This window comes from Cebus imitator, unplaced genomic scaffold (genome assembly GCF_001604975.1).
Source record: "Cebus imitator isolate Cc_AM_T3 unplaced genomic scaffold, Cebus_imitator-1.0 Scaffold5, whole genome shotgun sequence".
Lineage (NCBI taxonomy): Eukaryota > Metazoa > Chordata > Mammalia > Primates > Cebidae > Cebus > Cebus imitator.
Window position 1 is genome coordinate 14,180,330 of NW_016107320.1, and position 18,026 is coordinate 14,198,355.

The following is an 18,026-nucleotide window of genomic DNA, read 5'->3' on the forward strand; positions in this document are numbered from 1 at the left end:
AAAAACAAGTTCTTAATGACCTACAAAGAGACTTAGACTCCCATACAGTAACTGTGGGAGATTATAACACCCCACTGTTAATACTAGACAGATCAAAGAGACAGAAAATTAACAAGGATATCCAGGACTTAAACTCATATCTGGACCAAGCAAACCTAATAAACATCTACAGAACTCTTCATCCCAAATCCACAGAATATATATTCTTCTCAGCACCACATCACACTTATTCTAAAATTGACCACATAATTGGAAGTAAAACCCTTCTCAGAAAATGCCAAAGAATGAAAATCACAACAGTCTCTCAGATCACAGTGCAATCAAATTAGAAGTCAGGATTAAGAAACTTACTCAAAACTGCACAACTACATGGAAACTAAACAACCTGCTCCTGAATAACTACTGTATAAATAATGAAATGAAGGCAGAAATAAAGATGTTCTTCAAAACCAATGAGAAAGAAGATACAACTTACCAGAATCTCTGGGACACATTTAAAGCAGTGTCTAGAGAGAAATTTATAGCACTAAATGCCCACCAGAGAAGTGAGGAAAGATCTAAAATCACCGCTCTAGTGTCACGATTAAAAGAACTAGAGGAGCAAGATCAAACAAATTCAAAAGCTAGCAGAAGGCAAGAAATATCTAAGATCAAAGTAGAACTGAAGGAGATGGAGTCACAAAAAACCCTTCAAAAAATCAATAAATCCAGGAGCTGGTTTTTTAAAAAGATCAGCAAAATAAATAGACCATCAGCCAGACCAGTAAAAAAGAAAAGAGAGAACATTCAAATAGTGCAATCAAATATGATAAAGGGGATATCACCACCAATCCCACAGAAATACAAACTACCATCAGAGATTACTGCAAACACTTCTACGCAAATAAACCAGTAAATCTAGAAGAAATGGATAAATTCCTGGACACTCACACCGTTCCAACTCTAAACCAGGAAGAAGTTGACTTCCTGAATAGACTAATAATAAGGACTGAAGTTGAGGCAGCAATTAATAGCCTACCAACTAAAAAAGTCCAGGACCAGACAGGTTCACAGCCAAATTCTACCAGAGGTACAAAGAAGAGCTGGTACCGTTCCTTCTGAAATTATTCCAGACAATACAAAAAGAGAGAATCCTCCCTAACTCATTTTATGAGACCAACATTATCCTGATACCAAAACCTGACAGAGACACAACTAAAAAAGAAAATCTCAGGCCAATATCCTTGATGAACATTGATGCAAAAATCTTCAATAAAATACGGGTAAACCAAATCAAACAGCGCATCAAAAAGCTTATCCATCATGATCAAGTTGGCTTCATTCCAGGTATGCAAGGCTGGTTCAATGTATGCATATCTATAAATGTAATCCATCAAATAAACAGAACCAAAGACAAAAACCACATGATTATCTCAATAGATGTAGAGGAGGCCTTCCACAAAATTCAACAGTCCTTTATGCTAAAAACTCTCAATAAACTGGGTATTGATGAGTCAAATCTCAAAATAATAAGAGCTATTTACAACAAACTCACAGCCAATATCATACTGAATGGGCAAAAACTGGAACATTCCCTTTGAAAATCGGCAAAGACAAGGATACCCTCTCTCACCACTCCTATTCAACACAGTATTGGAAATTCTGTCTAGTGCCATCAGACAAGAGAAAGAAATAAAAGAGTATTCACATAGGAAGAAGGTGTCAAATTGTCCCTATTTGCAGATGACATGATTGTACATTTAGAAAACCCCATCGACTCAGCCCAAAATCTCCTTAAGCTGATAAGCAACTTCAACAAAGTCTCAGGATACAAAATCAATGTGCAAAAATTACAAGCATTTCTATACACCAATAATAGACAAACAGAAAGCCAAATCATGATTGAACTCCCATTCACAATTGCTACAAAGAGAATAAAATATCTAGGCATACAACTAACAACAGATATGAAGGACCTCTTCAAGGAGAAGTACAAACCACTGTTCAAGGAAATAAGAGAGGATACAAACAATGGAAAAACATTCCATGCTCATAGTTAGGAAGAATGAATATCATGAAAATTGCCATACTGGCCAAAGTAATTTATAGATTCAATGCCATCCCCATCATGCTAACAATGACTTTCTTCACACAATTGGAGAAAATCACCTTAAACTTCATATGGGACCAAAAAAGAGCCGGCATAGCCAAGACAATCCTAAGCAAAAAACACCAAAAAAACAAAAAAAAGCAAAGCTGAAGTCATCATGCTATCTGACTTCAAACTATATTACAAGGCTACTGTAATCAAAACAGCATGGTACTGGTACCAAAACAGAGGTATAAACCAATGGAACAGAACAGAGACCTCAGAACGAACACCACACAACTGCAGCAATCCTATCTTTGACAAAGCTGACAAAAACAAGCAATGGGGAAAGGATTCCCTGTTTGATAAATGGTGTTGGGAAAATTGGCTAGCCATGTGCAGAAAGCTGAAACTGGACCCCTTCCTTACATCTTATACAAAAATTAACTCCAGATGAATTAAAGATTTAAACATGAGGCCTAACACCAAAAAAACTCTAGAAGAAAACTTAGGCAATACCTTTCAGGACATAGGCATAGGCAAGGACTTCATGACTAAAACACCAAAAGCGATGGCAATAAAAATCAAAATAGAAAAATGGGATCTAATTAAACTTAAGAGCTTTTGCACAGCAAAAGACAGTATCAATAGAGTGAACCAGCAACCAACGGAATGGGTAAAAATTTTTGCAATCTACCCATCTGACAAAGGGCTAATATCCAGAATCTACAGAGAACTTAAACAAACTTACAAGAAAAAAACAACCCCATCAAAAATTGGACAAAGTATATGAACAGACACTTTTGAAAAGAAGACATTTATGCAGCCAACCAACATATGAAAAAAAGCTTATCATCACTGGTCATTAGACAAATGCAAATCAAAACCACATCGAGATACCATCTTGGGCCAGTTAGAATGATGATCATTAAAAAATCAGGTAACAATAGACGCTGGAGAGGACGTGAAGAAATAGGAAAGCTTTTACACTGTTGGTGGGAGTGTAAATTAATTCAACCATTGTGGAAGACAGTGTGGCGATTCCTCAAGGATCTAGAAATAGAAATACCATCTGACCTAGCAATCCCTTTATTGGGTATAATACCCAAAGAATTATAAATCATTCTATTATAAAGACACATATACACATATATTTATTGTGGCAGTGTTCACAATAGCAAAGACTTGGAACCAACCCAAATGCCCATCAATGATAGACTGGATAAAGAAAATGTGTCATGTATACACCATAGAATACTATGTAGGTATAAAAAAGGATGAGTTCATGTTCTTTGCAAGGACATGGATGAAACTGGAAACCATCATTCTCAGCAAACTGATGCAAGAACAGAAAACCAAACACCCCATGTTCTCACTCATAAGTGGGTGTTGAACAATGAGAACACATGGACATAGGGAGGGGACCATCACACACTGGGGCCTGTGGGGTTGGGGGCTAGGGGAGGAATAGCAGGAGTTGGGGGAGTTTGGGGAGGGATAGCATTAGGAGAAATACTTAATGTAGATGACGGGGTGATGGATGCATGCAGCAAACCACCAACATGGCACATATATACCTATGTAACAAACCTGCATTATCTGTACATGTACCCCAGTACTTAAAGTATAATAAATAAATAATAAGAAAAAAATTATAAGCCAATATCCCTGATGCACATAGATGGAAAAAAATTTCAAAAACAACTGAATTCAAGAGCACATTAAAAGTATTATACACTATGACCAGGTGGGCTTTCTGAAATGCAACCATGGTTCAACATAAGAAAATTAATTAATGTGATACACTATACTACATAATAAATAATACAATTTACAGGATGAAATTAATAGATGCAGAAAAAGCCAATCTCAACTTCCTTTATAGGACCTTACACATATATTATTATGACCCTAATGCAAAAATCAAACAAAGCCAGTCCAAAAAAAAAAAAAAAAACTTTCAGATCAATATCTCTCATCAAAATTGGTGAGAAAAACCTCAAGATAATAACAGTCATGTGTAAAAAGAATTATAATTATACATGTCAGAACTTGGTTGTAATTTTTTAGGTTTGCAAAACTATTTCAAGATTTAAAAATAAATCAATTGGATTCACCATTTCAAAGGACCAGAAAAGAAAACTTGTAATCTTATCAATTGATATAAAAAAAGGATTTTCTATAATTAAATAACCATTAATGAAAAATAGAACAAAATAAGCTTTTAGCTGGCTAGAAATAGAGAAGAATTTTTTCAACTTGATACAGAGAATATAAGAAAACCTAAAGCCAACATTATTTTTTCATGATGAAAGACTGAATCTGTTTTCCATGAAATTGGGAATAGTTGAAGAATGTCTGCCCCCACTACTGTTATTCAACATGGTAATGGAAATTTTAGCAAATTACAGTGAGGCCAGGCAAAAAGAAAAAAAAGAAGGAAAGAAAGAAAAAAGAAAGAAAGAAAGAAAGAAAGAAAGAAAGAAAGAAAGAAAGAAAAAGAAAAGCAGACTGATCTATTGATTGAAAAAAGAAAATTGTCTATATTTGTAAAAGATGTGTCTATGTAGGAAATCTCAAGGAATCTATTAAAAAGCCCTTATATAACTATTATGTGAATTTAGCAAGATATGAAAATAGTAGATGAAACCCCAAAAAAGTGAATTGCAACTAGAAAATGACAACATACATGTGGAAACTAAAATTAGAACACAATATCATTGAAAATTATTCCAATAAAATGAAATAGTTAGGTATAAACCTAAAAAATGTACAGGATCTGAAAGCTGAAATAACAAAAACACTAGTGAAAGATATACATAAAAGACCAAATTAATTAAGAGACTTACTGTGTTTTTGGATTGGAAAACTTAACATAGTAAAGATGTCAGTTCTCCCCAAATTGATCTACAGATTTAACAGGAGTAGCTTTATTTAAATTTAAAATAAAAAAGCAAAATATCTAGAATAGAAAAGCTGAAAAAAGTTAAAAACTATAAGAAAGTGGGAAAAACCACTGTAGTTTATAAACCAGCAATACGTCCACACTTGGTCCATGGATTTTTGACAAAATAGTTAAAAGAACAATTCAAAGCAGGAAGGTAACCTTTTAGAAATATAAATAGTGCTGTAACTATTATACATCTAGTCAAAAGACTGAACTTTGATCTCAATATCATATCTTATACAAAATTACCTCAAAATAAATAAATAAATAAATGTAAAGTATAAAACTTAAAAAAAAAAAAAACAAAAACAAAAACCAGAAAGTCTTTAGAAACGAATGCTACATAGAGTCCATAGGTTTGATATGAAAACAACCAATCATAACAAGAATTGTTGATAAATTAGCCCTCATCAAAAATAAAAATTTTGATCTGTGGTAGACCATTTGAAAAGTAAGACAAATCAGAAACGGACAAAATATTTGCAAAGCACTTGTTTGAGAAAAGACATATTCAAAATACAGAAAAGTTAAAAATCAGCAGTAATCAGCAACCTTAAACTCCAAACTCTTAAGAGTGTTCTGCTTGTTTCCACCTCTGGTTGCTATCTATGGTCCAGACTATCTACAATAGGGGGTAAACTTAAACATGAAATTCACCTTCTGTGCTTATATTCTCTCAGGCACAAAATTCCTAATCTGCCTGTTGTCACATGTCTCAGAACAGGTGCCTCATGATTTTTTTTTCTTACTTCTAATTGTAATTTGGTAGGGAGGGAAAATCCTTTATCAGTTACCATACTGTAGATTTCATCATCTCTTAGTTCCAATATAGCAATAGAGTGTGACCCATCATTGGCATTCACTTCCTCCCAGTCATGTGAATAAATGTGTTACAGGGTAATAAATACCTTACAGGATGTAATAAATATCTTATAGGGTCAAGTGAACTTTCTTACATAATATCAAAACTTTCTTGACTCTTAAATGTCTTCCAGCCTGTAATCCCAGCACTTTAGGAGGCCAAGGCAGGCAGATCGCTTGAGCCGAGGAGCTTGAGACTAGCCTGGGCAACATGGTGAAACCCTGTCTCAACCAAAAATACAAAAATAAGCCTGGTGTGTCTTGCGTTTGTTGACTCAGCTACTTGGGAAGCTGAGGTGGGATCACCTGAGTCTGGGAGGCAGAGGCTGCAGTGAGCCAGTTTTGTACCACTGCATTCCAGCCTGGGGTGACAGAGCAAGACCTTGTCTCAAAAAAAAAAAAAAAAAAAAAAAGAAAGAGAAAAGCTTTTTAGCTATAACTCTAATTTTGCGATTTCACATATGGACCTATTAAGGTTCTGTACACTGTCTACTTTTTTCCATCATCACTCTCACTGGTTCCCTGGGGTCTTTCTGTAACCTAATGTCTACCATTTTCTCCACTGCTCAGGCCCTCTCCTATATCAATTGAAACTTCTCTGTGCGTCTTAGCTCCTTGACACACTTCCATCCCCATCCCCAAAACTCCTACTAATACTTTCAGACATACCTTAAATGTCTTTTTTTTGATAAATGATTCCTAAGTTCCAGATTTTTTAAAAAGTAGTCGTTCTATTCAATATGCTTTCATAGTAATTGCCACATTATATTTACTTTTGTGCTCTATTTTCTCAATAATTATGTGGGGCATAAAGTGTTAATTTCCTCCCTAGCAATGGCACCTTAACCACATAAAAATGTAATTTTACTTGGGAGAAACAAAAACTCACGTTTGAAAATGAAGAATCTTCATGCAATATTCCTGATTCATTGTATAAATACACCAAGAAACGTGGGTGTAAAAATGACCTAATTCAATCAAAATAAAGACCCTACATTGTAATTATTTCATTAATTAAAAATAATTTCCAGAATAATAAAATTAAACAAAATTTGCCTTCAATACAAACATCTAAACATGAAATGGACTTATTTCTATATTAACTTGCTGCTTTTTGATAGCATATTGTGAATATAAGAAAGAATAATAACCAGTATAATCAGAAAAAAGTGTGGGACTGCTTTAATGAATTCAAAATAATCAACTAGGGCTAGGTGTGGTGGCTCACACCTGTAATCCCAGTACTTTGGCAGGCCAAACCTGGAGGATTGCTTGAGCTCAGGGGTTCAAGACCAGCCTGGGCAACATATAGAGATCCCCCATCTCTACTAAAAATAAAAATAAATTGGTGGATCGTGGTGGTGTGTGCCTGTAGTCTTAGCTACTTGGGAGGCCAAGGCAAGAGGATGCCTTGAGCTCAAGAAATCTAGGCTGCAGTGAGTTATGATTGCACCACCACATTCCAGCCTGGGCGGCTGAATGGGACCCTGTCTCACAAATAAAATAAAATAAAATAAAATAAAATAAAATAAAATAAAATAAAATAAAACTGACAAACACAGATATATGTATAGTAATAAGCAGGGGTGCCAGATTTCAAAATAGGTTTTCTTTTAGATTCAACTGTAATTTTATGGCTCATATACCTTAGTTAATATTTGTTTAACAAGTAACAATAGATTTTATATATTTACGTTAGTTTTCATGATGTTATACTTTGGTAAAAACAACTCCAAAATTATTAAGTGTCTTAAAACAGCAATGAATGTCCTTCACAAGTTTACTAAAGATTCAGCTCCATCCTGCCTTCATTTTGGAACCTAGGAAAAGGCATAATCCCTCCCTGAAACAGTCTCAAAATGACAATCTGCAATTGATGACTAAAATGAATCACAGAGAAGATATAAAATGTTATTAAATAAATCTAATATTCATTTTCTTATTTAAGTTCAATTTAGGGTAGTGATTGTAAAAATTTAAGACACTAAAAATAATGAATGTTTTTCAATAACTTACTGTTTTTCAAGCAGGAAAGTGTATGATTTCCCCTCAATTTTGATGGAATAAGTGGCCTGTAGCAAAATGTTCAGAGGGAAAGTAATTGGTAGAGATTCTAACTTCGTAAAAGTTAAACATCACAGTTCCTTGAAACATATATTCATTCATACAAATGTAGATTATATCCTACATGTATCAAAATTGGCATGTATAACAATTATAATTTAAATAAACACAAGGAGTCTAAATTTCAAAACTCAGATCATTAATCATTAGCATGTATTATTATGAGACTTGAATTTAAAATGAGGATATTGTTTAGAAATGCTGAGAAACAGTTGAAGAAATTTGAATTTTGTTATCTTTGCTCTATTTTGCAGCTCTCAGCACAAATAAATTGAAAACAAAATAATACAGCACAGTTTCCCAGTTAAGAATAAAAGAATTATTGCCCAGGTGCCAGAAGTACTACCCACAAGCAATCCTCCTCTCCCCACACCCTTTTGCTATTGCCTTAGCTCAAGAGTGTCATCTCATACAAAGTCACAACTTTCTGAGAGTGCTCACATTTAATTAGAAGCCCCTCCATTTAATGGTGGTTTCTGGTTTCAGACAGATTTAGTATGGTGTTTCAAACAGATTAAGCATGATGATATCTTCATGATATATTGATATCTGTATCAATAATCAAAGTCCCTTTCATTTCCAGAACACTTTAAAGCAATTTTATTTTTTCAACTTTATTAAGCTATAACTGAAAAACAGGCCTTGTATTTATTTAAAGTGTACATAAGATGTATATGATGTTTTAACATACACATATATTGTGAATGATTAAAACAACCAAATTACTATATCCATCACCTCAGATAGTTACCATTTTATCATATGTGGTGAGAACATTTGAGATCTACTCTTAGTAAATTTTAAGTAAACAAAATATTATTATTAACTATAGTGACCATGATGTACATTCAGTTTTCTGAATTTATTAATCTTATAACTGAAAGTTACCCTTTATCCAGTGTCTTCTCTTTTCACCCACACCTCTAGCCCCTGGTGACTACTATCTAATTTATGTTACTACGTGTTTGAGTTTATTTTTAAGATAGTAAAAATAAGTGAGATCATGCAATATTTGTCTTCGTGTGTCTGGCTTATTTCACTTAGCATAATGTCCTCCAGGTACAACCAGGATGATGGATGGCAGGATTTCCTTCTTTTTAAAAAATGAGTATTTCCATTGTTTATTTATTGATCAATCGATCAATCATCTATCAATCTACATTTTCTTTTTCCATATACCCAGAGACAAATGACATACCATTTTGCCTGACATAGTTAAATGTATTGCTAAATATTTTATTCTTCATGATGGTATAAATTTTTTAAAAATTTATTCTTCGGCTAGTTTACTATATATGGAAACACAGCTTATCTGTTTTACGTTGGTTTTTGTATACTGTTAACTTTACTGAATTCATGTCTTCATTCTGACTTTTCTTCATATAGAATATTTATGATTTTCTATGTATAAGATCGTGTCATATGATAATAGACAATTTCACTTGGAGGCATTTTAGTTTATATTCTTGAATAATCCTTCTGGTGCAACTTCCACCCATGGTCAAGTCCAATAATAACATTAGTCTTAACTTGCAAGGAGGTAACTTTCTCTCATCTGATTGTGAAGGAAGGGCTATCAAAGAAAAGAAGGTCAGAGGACTTCCTAACGGAGGGGCTTTATGTCGGGGCCTGCACGGGCACTTCCTCTCTCTTGGCATAGACTGTGGTCTCTCGCAAGACAATTGAGGTGACTTAGGTCTTTCCTGCTTAAGACCAGGGGCTGCAATCCAAGTCCCATCTGTGTTTGGAGAAGGCAATACTCCATTTGGCTGTAGTTGGCCCCTCAGGTGTGGCTTGGGATTTCCCAAGTGTCCCAATCCCTTGGCCTCTTCATTGGAAGAGCCACATCTGCTGTCACTTGCACACTCCACGGTTGATGGGATGCAATTACTTAGTTTTCCTGTGCTTGCTTCCTGAGAGTAAGGCAGTGGCTGGTCTCAGATTTCTCTGAATACATGTGAGATATTATTTGAATGCAGCCAGATATACACCAATTTTTTTTTATTTATTTTTGAAGACAAAGTCTCACTCTGCTGCCCAGGCTGGAGTGCAAGGGTGCTATCTTGCCTCACTGCAATCACCTCTCCCGGGTTCAAGCGATTTTCCTGCCTCAGTCTCCCGAGGAACTGGGACTACAAGCACACGCCACCATGTCCAGCTAATTTTTGTATTTTTTTTCTTTTTTGGTAGAGACAGGGTTTCACCATGTTGGCCAGGCTGTTCTCAAACTCCTGACCTCAAATGATCCACCCACTTTGGCCTCCCAAATTGCTAGGATTACAGGCATGAGCCACTGCAACCCAGTCTGATCTCTTTACCATTTCCAGGCTTTTCTCCCCCAATCCTCCCTTTCTTCCTTCAGTACACACCCATAAAGCCCCATTAAGTAGTGGATACTGGAGATAGCAGAGTGAATAAAGCACAGCCCTTCTGAGTGCAGTGTGGGTGTCAGACAAGAATGTTGGAGATTATGATAGTCCAGTCTCCTGGTGGAAATGCAGGGGGACTGACCGTGGGAATGCACAAAAAGGTGGCCTAGCCCAGCCTTGAGAGGGGTTTGCAAGGGAGGCTTTGTGGGCCCCAGTGGGTGAGGACATGAATTCTGGCTTCCACTGGGCCTCCACTGAGTGTCCTTGGCTAGGAGGAGTCAAAACACCTACAGGAAGAAGCTGAGGCACAAAATACAATTTTAATGGAGTTAACTCGAGTTGAAGTGAGGACGGCTATCCTTGGCCTTTGTTACAAGCAGGTTTTATTTTTTTTCTTTTTCCTTTTCTTCTTCTTCTTCTTTTTTGGATGGAGTTCAATGTTTAACACTAGTGGGGAGACTGGGCACCAGTGTCATTTTCATGATATTAGAGGGAAAATTTTCAGTTTTTCCATATTGAGTATGATGTTAGATGTAGGCCTGTCATTTATGGTCTTTATTATTTTGAGGTAAATTCGTCCTATGCCCAATTAGTTGAGGACTTTAATCATAAAAGAATGCTGGATTTTGTCCAAAGCCTTGGCTTTATCTATTGAGATGAATGATATGATTTTTATCCTTTATTCTCTTAATGTGGCATATACATGTATTCATTTGCATATGTTTAACAATCCTTGAATTCCAGAAATAAATCCCAGTTGATTATGACATACAGTCCTTTTATTGTGCTGTTGAATTTGGTAGTATTTTATTGAGGATATTTGCATCTTTGTCCAGGGATATTGGCTCATGTTTTATCTGGGAGTATCTTGGTCCGACTTTGGTGTTAGAGTAATATTGTAATATTGGCTTCATGAAATAAGTTTGGAAGTGCTCCTCTTCAATTCTTTGGAAAACTCTTTGAGAATAATCATTATTTACGCGTTTTTTTTCTTTTAAAATGTTTGGTGGAAATCACCAGTTAAGTCACCTGGTCCTGGACCTTTCTTTGTAGGAGATTTTTGATTACTGATTCAGTCTTACTTGTTACTGATCTCCCCAGATTTTCTATTTTCATTACTCAGTCTTTGCAGATTGTGTTTCTAGGATGCTGTCCATTTCTTCTATGTTAGACAGTTTGTTGGCATAAAATGTTCATAGCCTGATGCCTTTACTTGGTGATGTCAATTGTAATGTCTCCTCCTTTAATTCTGGTATTGCCTATTTGAGCCCTCTGCTCTTCCTAGTATTGCTAAAAGTTTATTAATTTTGTTTATATTTTTAAAAACAGAACTCTTAGTTTTGGTTGCTCTATTCTATGGCTATTTTACTCTTTTCTTTTTTTTACCTTTTGGTTTCTTCTTGGATCAACTGGTTGTTTAAGAAGATATTGTTTAATTTCAACTTATGTAGGAATTTTCTGTTTTTCCTCGTTACATCTAATTTCTTAACATTGTAGTTAGAACAGATGCTGGTTATGATTATGATTATACATTTCCTAAATTTGTTAAAATTTTTTTTGTGGCCTAGTATGATTTATTCTAGAAAATGTTACATATGTACATGAGAAGAATGTGTAGTCTGTTTCTATTTGATGGAATGTTCTACAGAGGTCTTTTAGGTCCATTTGGTCTAAAGTACAGTTTAAGTCTAAATGTCCCTTATTAATTTTCTGCTGTATAAAACTGTCCATTGTTGAAATTGGGGTATTGAAGTTCCCGTTAATATTATTATTTCTCATTTCAATTCTTTAAATTTGCTTTATACATTTAGGGGGCTCTGTGTTTGGTGCATATATGTTTTAAATTGTTATATCTTCCTGATTAACTGGCCATTTATCATTACATTACAACTTTTTTTGCCCTTTGCTATGGTTTTTGACTTAAAGTCTATCTTTGTCTCATAAAAGCATAGCAACCCTCCTCTTTGGATTTTAATTTCCATGCAGTATCTCTTTTTATTCCTTCACTTTCAGTCCCTGTATATTCTTAAAGCTCAAGTGTGTCTCTCTCAGGCAGCATATCTTTGGATACTTTTAATCCATTCAGATACTCTATGTCTTTTGGTTGGAGAGTTTATAGTCCATTTAAATTTAGAGTAATTATTGCTATGAAGACTTACTATTGCCATTTGATCATTGTTTTCTGGCTGTTTTATATGTTTCATGCATTTTTCCTCTCTTGCTGTGTTCCTCTGTGATTGATGTTAACCTGCAGTGGTATCTCTTGATTCTTTTCTCTTTAATTTTTGTGTATTTACTATAGGTTTTTCTTTCATAGTTTACCATGAGGCCTACATGAAATATATAGTCATATCAGGTTAGTTTAAGGTACTAGAAATTTAACTTCAATCACATAAAAACTATATACTATCATTTCCACACCTGTGCATAATTTTATGTTATTTATGTCACATTTTCCATCTTTTTATATTTTGTATTCATTAACAAACTATGGCAATGATAGTTATTTTAACACTTTAGTCTTTTAACCTTTGCATTAGAGTTATAAGTGACTCATATACCTCTATTACAACATTATAGTATTCTGAAATTGACTTATATTTGCCTTTACAGTGTGTATTACACTTCCATATGTGTTCCTATTATAATTTAGCCTCCTTTCATTTTAGCTTAAATAACTCCTCTTAGCATTTCTTATTAGGCAAGCTCAGTGGTAGTAAACTTCCTCAGCCTTTATTTGTACAGGATATTTTTTAATCCCTCATTTCTGAATGACAGCTTTGTCAGGTAAAATATTGGTTATTTATAAACTTTTAGTTATGTTCCTATGCAATTTTCAAGTGCATATCAAATTTCTGTATGTAATTTCTTCATTTTTTTCCATTATTTATTGATAATATCCATCATCACTGGTTTTTCTTTACCCTGTGAAATATATAAATATACATCTACAAACTTCTAAATGCATTTTTGAGTGCTTTAAGTTTTATCCTAATTGTTACCAAATGACTAGTTTTACACTACCAGTATTTGAATTTTAGTTTTCTTTCTTTACTGTCATCAATTTTGTTGACTGTTTTACATATTGTTCAGAAAAATGTGCATTACTTATAGTGGCATAAAGCTAAATTACAACTGGATTGGAAAACCTCTATCTTTAGATTTGGGGATCCCTACATATCTGGAGATTTCAGATTCTTATCCAAAACAAAGGCAGTGATATTTATAATTGGCTTTTAGGGCTCAAAATATCCCTGGCCAAGGGAGCCTCCTCAGTGTTTGCCTAAATATTTTGACAAGTCCTACTTGACTACTTAAAGAATCACTGAAAGATTTCAGCTGAGTTCTCCAAAAGCCAAAATTTCTCCTGTAGTTCTTGTTGGTGGAAGTCAAAGTCTCAGTATGCTTTAGGAACACAGAGATTGTGTTCCTAAACAGGAAGCTCACAGTGAATGTTTCTCCAATTCATGTGTGATAAACTGCAGAGTCCAGTGAGTCCTAAAAAAATCAGAACTGGAGAAAACAATACATTTATTCCACTGGATTCATGTTCTATATATGTCCACTGGACAAAAATTATTTTTATTGTTCAAATTTTCTTTATCTTTATGAATATTCTTATGATTTGTCAACCAACATTTGAGGAAAACATTTTAAGATCTCACTATGGAAATGCATTTGACAATTTCTTCCTCTAGAGCTATGAATTTTCACTTTCTAGGTGCTGAATGCATTTTATTAAATTCATACAACTTTAGAATTCTCAAATATTCCTAGTGAGCTGAACATTTCATCCTTAAGTAATAATGCTTACCTCTCATAATGGTGTATGCGAGTGTGTGTGTGTCTGTGTGCATTAGTGGAAATGAGAAAACTGAACAAAGTCTGGTGACAGTTCAAAAAGATACATATCATTATAGTTTGTTAGTGAGAGTCAAATGCCATGCAACTTTTCTGGAAGATATTCTGCAATGTTTACAAAAAATTGTAATGGCTTGCCCATTGATCCTACATAAACCAACTATCAAAGAAGGTTTATGAAATTATGAGTCAAAATTTTAATAAGATATATGATGTTACATCCATATGACATTTTATGAAGTTATGAGAGTGACAGTCATGTTTATTACCATAAAAGTAAATCTAATATTTATAAATAAATGAAAATGTCAATTACAGTCATATATAATCATTAAAAATATATGTGCCCATGTGCATGTGTGTCTAAATGTTCATTTAGTACAAATTTATTACTTTCAGAGACTGGTGTGGATATTTACTTTATTCACAATTCTCTGTATCACCTCAATTTAATTTTACAATGTACATACTTTCCTACTCTAATCAGATAAAAGATAAAATCCCTTTCATTTTTACAAAGGATTTATATATATATGTATAGATATGAAGATAGTCCTTATATATTGCCATGTTAAAAACATGTTGCTCAGTAAAAATTAGTATAACCTAAATTATATAATAATACAGACTTAAATGTACATATTTTCTAAAAGAACCCAGTAGACTGTATATGTTCCTTTGTGTTACAGAAATTTGGGGATTCTTTTTCTGAATCTTTATTTTAAAACAGTTATCTAACATTCATATATTAATTGAGAAATTAAAATAAAAAAAAACAACTCTGTCATTCAGACCAAATGATTCCTTAGCACAGTGAATTAGAACACAAACAAAATTTCACAAAGGGATATGTATGAATTGATTAGGGCCACATAGTCCAGAAAAAGAAAACACCATAATTTTAAAAGATGATCTCTTAGTTACATGTGTTTCTGAAACATCGCCATCATCGGTGTTTGTCTGGATCTTCCGTGGTACTGTAATTTGCAGAATGGGTGTTTCAGAATCTGCATGAGGAAAAGCGTATGTGAGCACTCCCATTGTATCATGTCACAGCGTCCTTTCTTAACACACACACACACACACACACACACACACACACACACACACACACTGTCCGTTTCCAAGAAGAGGCTCTTCCAGGCGTGGGAGGTTTACCTTACCGTACCCAAGGACACTTTAGGGCTTGGTGACCTCAGTCCTGTGTGGGAGTAGTGTGGGCTGCAGGTCTCAGACCCTATCTAGCATCGCCCTTCCTGATGCAGCCCGGGGTCCCACACTTGGTGGACGGCTCTGAGGGCCCCCTCCCCAGCCTGGCCTGAACTTCTGGGCCCTGCGAAAGGCCAAAGGGGAAAGGCAGCCTCCTCTCTTGCAGGGCTTTTCACTTACTCGGGCCCGCGATGGTCAGAAGGCTCAGGCCTGAGAGGATCAGCAAGAGAGACAGCATTGCGTGGCCGGTGGCCCAGCCGCAGAGATGACCGTTGTCCTTGGAACGGCTACAGCTCGCGGCTAGGGCTGTGGAGGCCAAGCGGAGCCGAAGGGCGGTGGGGTCTGCGGGGCACAGCGGGGACCCACTCCGTGGATTCCAAGGCAGGTGGAGCCTACAGCCCGGCGCGCCCAACCATAGCTGGCTGCACTGGGAGCCTGAGCTTCTGCCACACGGGCTTCTTTTTCAAAAAGCTTGACATTTACAATGCATTTGGGGGTAACATAGGGTTATAAAGTACATTTCTACTCTAGACCTTTTGCTGGTGAAGTCTTGGCAATATGACTATTCCATATCATAGCCTTTGGGAAGACGGTTGAATTACTGTAGTGAAGGAAAACAGAAAAAAATAGGAATCACAATATGTTTAGTAGCAGCCAATTGCCAATATTAGTTCTATCTACTTCCAGTTTTCTGCTCTTAAGATTCAGATCAAAACACAAACACACAGGAAAAACTAAAAATCAGTTTCTTAGGAAACTAAGGACTCTAAATAAAAAGCAAAATATGAATATATGGCTATGTCTTATTATTTTAGTACAATTTATAAGTATCAGGCAAAAAAATCACACATGACTTTATAAAAACAATCAACATTCATTTATTTATTAACTTTTCTACACTTTGTTTCTTAGAAAAACTTTATGGCTTAGGGAGACTAAATGAAAAGCCAGACATATTTTTGCCCATCAGTATGGAGTTAACACAAGGAAGGATAACATAGTTACGTAGAAATAATTTTATTTTATCTCTTACTATGTAGGTAAGTGGTTTACCTAATTTCAATTTTTTCACAATTTATTATCTATTGTAACTTTTATTGTAGTAAAATACACAATATAAAAATTATGGGCTTAATGCTTTATGTTTGTTTGTTTTTAATGCTTTTTGTTTGTTTGTTTTAGATGGAATTTTGCTCTTGTTGCCCAGGCTGGAGTGCAATGGCACAAACTTGGCTCATCACAAACTCCACCTTCCAGCTTCGAGCGATTCTCCTGCCTCAGCCTCCTGAGTAGCTGGGATTACAGGCATGTGCTACCACACCAGAGACGAGGTTTTTCCACATTGGTCAGGCTGGTCTCAAATTCCCGACTTCAGGTGATCCTCCCACCTCAGCCTCCCAAAGTGCTGAGATTACAGGTGTGAGCCACCATGCCTGGTGATCTTAATGCTTTTTAAACCTACTTTTCAGTGGAATTAAGTACATCCATATTGCTGTGCAACCATCATTATCATTCATTTTCAAAACTTTGGATGTCACCAATTTTTACATAAACTGATTTATATTTGTGATTTCACGTATAGCTTTGTGTGCCTAACACAAAAATTGACATACATATTGATATACATGAACTATTTAATGACCACAAGGAACCTATATACTATGGTTATAGAGTATACTGACCTACCTTACTCCTAATTTCTAATCCCTGGCAAACTCTAATCTAGTCTCCATTTTTGTAATATTATTTTTGGTAATATGTATATAAGAGATATTTTATAGTATCTCTTGAAATTTGTTTTTTTCAGATTATTCCCTTGAGATAGATCAATTTTTTTCTTGTATTAATAATTCATTCTTTATTATTTGTGAGTAGTGTCCATAACATGAATATTCCACAGGTTATTTAACCATTCATCCATCAAAGGATATTTTGGTAGTTTCTAGTTTTTAAATTTGCAAAATACATTGCTATGAATATTCATGTACATGTATTTATATGAATGTAAAATTTCATATCTCTATGATAATTCCTAAGAATGAAATTGTTATGTTGTATGATAAAAGCTAAGAAACTGCCAAGGTAGTTGTGATGGTGGATACTGAGGGTCAAGTTGATTGGATTGAAGGATACAAAGTATTGATCTTGGGTGTGTCTGTGAGGGTGTTGCCATGACAGCATGGCTAGAATATAAAGCAGGCAGAAAAACCTGAAAGGACTACACTGGCCTAGGCTACCAGCCTACATCTTTCTCCTGTGCTGGATGCTTCCTGCCCTTAAATATCAGACTCTAAGTTCTTCAGTTTCGGGACTCAGACTGGTTCTCCTTGCTCCTTAGCTTGCAGATGACCTATTGTGGGACCTTGTGATCATGTGAGTAAATACTTAATAAGCTCCCCTTTATAGATATATAAATTTATATACATAATATATATATTATATATAAATATATATCTATATTTCATTAATTCTGTCCCTCTAGAGACCTCTGACTAATATAGTAGTTGAACCAATTTTTATTTCCTGCAACAATGCATGATTGGTCCAGATATTCCGTATTCTCACCAAGGTTTGTATTGTCACTATT

The 18,026-nt window shown here is 35.0% G+C and overlaps 1 protein-coding gene across 1 annotated transcript in view; it reads right to left on the reverse strand.

The window, feature by feature from the left end:
* Positions 1 to 15,719, reverse strand: part of LOC108310203 (A disintegrin and metallopeptidase domain 3-like) — a 73,486-nt gene extending 57,767 nt beyond the window's left edge. The window contains exons 1-3 of the mRNA XM_037741575.1: positions 15,620 to 15,719; positions 7,893 to 7,948; positions 6,766 to 6,844 (exon numbers count right to left, since the gene is read on the reverse strand). The gene's annotated coding sequence lies outside the window, so the exon portion shown is untranslated. The remainder of the gene's footprint in view (positions 1 to 6,765; positions 6,845 to 7,892; positions 7,949 to 15,619) is intronic.
* Between the last annotated feature and the right edge of the window lie 2,307 nt (positions 15,720 to 18,026).